Below are 6,000 nucleotides of genomic sequence, written 5' to 3'. Positions count from 1 at the left end.
TAGATGGACAAAAGAAACCATTCAGTTTTACCAAGAAATAAATAAATAGAGGTTTTAAGGTATTCCTTTGCCAGTTTGTAGGATTGAAAAATAATAACTTTTTTTAGTGAATTTACTCATTTCGGTATTGCAGTAATGTATGGGATTGTCAGTTTGACAGTAGTAAGATTTTTAATCAAACAGTTCGCGGTAACGAACTGTGGTAAGGAGCGACCCGGCTCAATAGTAACCAAAACTTTAAAAATAAAATTTTGATAACAATAGCTATATCAAAAGAATCACATTTTAATGCTGATTTTACATATATATAACTTTCATCAAGTTTAATCTTACCCATCAAAAGTTACTAGCCTGAGAAAATTTGCGTTATTTTAGAAAATAGGGGAAAACAACCCCTAAAAGTCAAAGAATCTTAACGAAAATTACACCATCAGATTCAGCGCATCAGAGTACCCTATTGTAGAAGTTTCAAGCTCCTATCGACAAAAATGTGAAATTTTGTATTTTTTGCCAGAAAGCAGATCACGGATGCGTGTTTATTTGTTTGTTTGTTTGTTTTTTTTTTGTTTTTTTTTTGTTTTTTTTCCAGGGGTGATCGTATCGACCAAGTAGTCCTAGAATCTTGCGAGAGGGCTCATTTTAACGGAAATAAAAAGTTCTAGTGCCCTTTTTAAGTGACCAAAAAAATTGGAGGGTATCTAGGCCCCCTCCCACGCTAATTATTTTCCCACAGTCACCGGATCAAAACTATGAGATAGCCATTTTATTCAACATATCCAAAAACCTCATAACTGTGTCTTTAGGGACGACTTACTCCCCCACATTCCCCGTGGGAGGGGCCACAAGTTACAAACTTTGACCAGTGCTTACATATAGTAATGGTTATTTGGAAGTGTACAGATGTTTTCTGGGGGATTTTTAGGTTGGGGGTGGGTTGAGAAAAGGGGGATATGTTGGGGGAACTTTCTTTGGAGGAATTTGTTATGGGAGAAGAAAAGTTTCATAAAGGGAGCGCAGGATTTTCTAGCATTATTGAAAAAAAAAAACAATGAAAAAATATATATGAAAAAGTTTTTTCAACTGAAATTAAGGAGAAGCATTAAAACTCAAAACGAACAGAAATTATTACGCATATGATGGGCTCACCTCCTCCTAATACCTCGCTCTTTACACTAAACCATTTTTAGTAATTTCAACTATTTATTCTATGGCTTTTGTGATTCAGGGGTCATTCGTAAGAAATTGGGACAAAATTTAAGCTTTAGTGTAAAGAGCGAGGTACTGACGAGGGGGTGAACCCCCTCATATATGTAATAAAAACATGAGAATACAGAAGTTCGTTACGTAAGCTAATTTGTAAGTTACGTATATCTTTTACTAAAAAAAACATTCGTAAAAGATTAAAAGTTCTAGTTGCCTTCTTAAGTAACCAAAAAATCGGAGGGCAATTAGGCCTCCTCCCCCGCTTCTTTTTTTCTCAAAATCATTCGATCAAAACTATGAAAAAGCCAATTAGCCAAAAAATATATATATGCAAATTTCGTTTTAATTATTCATCTGCGGAGAGCCAAAATCAAAACATGCATTGATTCAAAAACGTTCAGAAATTAAATAAAAAAAAAAAAAAAAAAATTTAAAGGAAAGAAAGGAGCGAGATTAAAACTTAAAACGAACAGAAATTACTTCGTATATGAAAGGGGCTGCTTCCTCATCAATGCCCCGCCCTTTACGCTAAAGTTTTTTACTGTTCTAAAAACTAGAGTTAAGAGACAGAGTCAAACTTTAGCGTAAAGAGCGGGGCGTTGATGAGGAAGCAGCCCCTTTCATATACGAAGGAATTCCTGTTCGTTTTAAGTTTTGATGTCGCTCCTTACTTTCCGTTAAAAAAAATTGTTTTTAAAAAATTTAATTATTAAAAAGGAAGAGGAATAGACAGACAACACATTTTTTTGTTTCTTACCAAAAAATGAATAGACAAAAGATTTTTAGTCACCCTTTGACAATTGGTAGGTTTGAAAAGAAATATCTTTTTTTGGAAGTTTTGAATGAATTTACTCATTTCGCAATTGCAGTAATGCATGAAATTGTCAGTCCAACAGTAACAATACCATTTCAATTATAAAAAAAATTGCCCATTTAAACAGCAGGCAAATGAAGTATTAGAAATTACCAACCAGCTTATTTTTCATATTCTAACAAGTTTTCAGTAAAGTGCTTTTTAAGCTATAGCTCAAGGAGCGAGACCAACGGAATTGGCAGCTCCCTAAATAATTAGCGGAATATATTTTCGCTGTAAATATTACCCCCCTTACTACCTTCATACATATTAAATTGATTAAAAATATATATATTTTTCTCTGCTTATAGTCTTTCTTTTGTACATTAAATAGACTACAAGCTGAACAACAATGCACCACATGAGAAGTTATTGAAAGCTGGTACATTTATAAGAAATTTCAATACTTCTAGCTCGAAGAGAGGACACTTGATGTTTGTCTGTTGAGATGTTACACTGTGATCTTTTTCCTGTTGCATCACATTTCATTTTTATGAAATGTCCTCAGACTTCATGCTGAGCAAAGTTACATGGGTTGATTTCTTTGTTCGATTAATTAAAAGAAGGAAAAAGACTTTCCGAAACAGTAGTTTTCAAAGAAATATGAAGACCAACATAAACAAATCCCTATAGTAATTCAAACTCAAATAATTCGAAATCAAAACGCACATTGTGCGTTTTGATTTAGTTTAAGATACCCATTAATGCTCCAAAGTTTAATCTTAATACCGTTGGCTTTTTCAGATATACCTAGATTTAAGACCTTCCTCTTCGCCAAATGATAAATGCCAGATGTGACCAATAGATGAGCTGCATAATGTACCATCCTCACCTCGGGGCTGTGGGGACATAGTATCCCTTGAGGCATAACTATTTGACCTTTTGGGGTCGTCCCTATTTTGAACTGTTTTACTTCCCCATATTTACAAAAAATCATATGTATCTTAACCGTATGTATTCTTATTTTTCAAAACTAAAACCCAAGTTTCTTAAATGATAAAATATTTTTAATAAATCAAAACAAATAAGCACGCATCAGTGATCTGTCTTCTGGCTAAAAATACGACATTCCAAATTTTTGTAGATAGGAGCTTGAAACTTCTACAATAGGGTTCTCTGATACGCTGTATCTGATGGTGTTATTTTCGTTAAGAATCAATGACTTTTGATGAGTGTTTTCCCCTATTTTCTAAATAATGTAAATTTTCTCAAGCTCCTAACTTTTGATGGGTAAGACTAAACTTGACGAAACTTATACATTTAAAATCAGTATAAACATGTGGTTCTTTGATGTTACTATTGGTATCAAAATTCTATTTTTTAGATTTTTGGTTACTATTGAGCCAGGTCACTCAGTTCGTTACCACGAACTATTTGATAAGAACGTATAAAAGAATTATGAAAGGAATTTAAATAAGAAATTCCAACCAACACTGGGTTTCTGAATAAAAGCTATTGTTCTCTGAAAGCAACGATGTTAGGGAAAAATGGCGTGAGTAGGTAGAGTTAGTTATTCTTAACCTAAAGTAGCTTTCACAGATGTCCAGCAAAATTAACTATTTAAGTAATTAAGGTCTAGCCTATTAATGAATGTCCAGCCAAAAGTCTATGCCAAAATAAATATGTCTTTCCATGGACTTGCTTGAGGGTGGAAGCGCAGAAAGACATACATTTGAATGCAACTTTTATGTGTATATGATAAAGTTAATGAGAAAAGAAGCTTCCTAATTTCCGTAACTTGGAATACAAGACACAGAGTTCAGGACACTAAAAAGAGATCTTTATTTATAACATGTTTTGGCCAAGCACCGAAATCCCCGTGTGAACATTAACTGTCTGGATAGTGAAAATTGGAGAGATCACAGGCCTAGACATATAAGTCGTACTAGATATACATCTGAATGCTTCTTAAGCTAGTCTACCGGGTAAATTAAACAAACTTATAAAAATATTAACTTTTACGACTAGAAAAAGTTCCCTTTACGTTACTGATGATGGTTAGAAAGTGTTCAAATCCTATAGTGGTCAAGCTTCAGACATCAGGGGCAAAACTATAGTGTTGACTATAGTAAAGATCGATATGGCTTCAATGATTATTTATTCATTTCTATTATTATTTCCCAGACATACTTTATGCGGAAGGAATGGTCATATAAACTTCAATGGGGGCTCATTTGATTGTAAATTGAAAGTTCTAGGTCCCATTTTGAGAATCAATAGTGATTGGAAAGGAGCCAGCTCCTCCCCCCCTCTAACGGCTCTTTATTCCCAAGTCTACCCGATCAAAATTTCAAGATAGCCATTTTGTTCAAAACACTCCAACGGTAAATAAAAATGCCTCAGGGGTTGACAAATCCTAGCTCCCGATGCAAGAACAATAACTTATGCAAGTTGCACATTGTTAACGCATAAAATTTCTACGGAAAGGGTGGTCAGATGAACATTGGATGTCGCTTGAGTTATGGAAATGGTATTGCCATCTACACTTTCAAATATAAAACTCATTGAAATTGTCAAATTTTCATAATTATTAGTAATAGCATTAGGAATTAGTAATAGCAGTATATACATCAACAGAAATTTAGCAGTGGAAGCTACATGCAGCGATGCAAATGAACCATCAACTGGATTGAAGCTTCGACTAGCCAAACTCACCGATGAACATCTGATTTAATAAAAATATATGATTATTTAAGAAACTTGAGTTTTAGTTTCGATATATAAGAACAAACACTGTTAAGATACATCAGATTTATCATAAATTTTTGATCATTTAAGAAACTTGGGTTTTGGTTTTGACAAATAAGAACACACATAGTTAAGATAAATCTAATTTATTATACTATTTGATCATTTAAGAAACTTGGGCTTTACTTTTAAAAAATAATAGTACAAACAGGAAAGATATATCTGATTTATTAAAAATATTTTATCATTTAAGAAACTTTGGTTTTATTTTGCCAAAAAAGACTACATATGGTTAAGATGAATCTGATCTATTAAAAATATTTGATCATTTAAGAAACTTGGGTTTTAGTTTTGAAAAATAAGAGTACATACGGGTAAGATACATGTTTCTTATCAAAAATGTTTGATCGCTTGAGAAAATTGGGTAATAGTTTTCAGAACTAAGAAGACACATGTTTAAAATACATCTGATTTTATTTTAAATATTTGATCATTTAAAAAATTGGGTTTTAGTTTTGATAAATAGGAACATGCACACGGTTAAGATGCATCAGGTTTATGAAAAAATATTTGATTATTTAAGAAACCTGGGTTTTAGTCTTGAAAAATAAGGAGACACACGTTTAAAATACATCTGATTTTATTAACAATATTTGATCATTTAAAAAACTTGGGGTTTTTTTTACTAATAAGAATACATGTGGTTTAAGATAAATCTGACCAATTAAAAATATTTGATTATTTAAGAAACTTGGGATTTAGTTTTGACAAATAAGAATACACACGGTTAAGACACTTCAGATTTATTAGAAATATTCGATAACTTAAAAAACTTTGGTTTTAGTTCTGAAAAATAAAGAAACACACACATCTGATTAGAAATATTTTATAACTTGAAAAACTTCGGTTTTAGTTTTGACAAATAAAAACACACACGGTTAAGGCATACACGGTTAATATACAGCTGATTTTATTTAAAATATTTATCATTTAAGAAACTTGGGTTTAAATTTTGACAAATAAGAACACAGACGGTTAATATACATCTGATTTATTGGAAATACAGTCCAAAAAATTTGAAGTCGAAAAATTCAAAGTAAAAAAAAGAAAAAAAAGTGTTACTACAAATATTATTTGTCTCATAGGAAAAATCACGACTAAAATATCTATATCATCTTCATTTTTTATTTTGAAAATATCGCAAGGGTTTTTTTTGTTTAACGGATGTTTCACGTCACTTTAAGACACGAAAAAAA

The sequence above is a fragment of the Artemia franciscana genome, chromosome 5 (assembly GCF_032884065.1).
Source record: "Artemia franciscana chromosome 5, ASM3288406v1, whole genome shotgun sequence".
NCBI lineage: Eukaryota > Metazoa > Arthropoda > Branchiopoda > Anostraca > Artemiidae > Artemia > Artemia franciscana.
Note: the sequence above shows the minus strand (reverse complement) of the source record.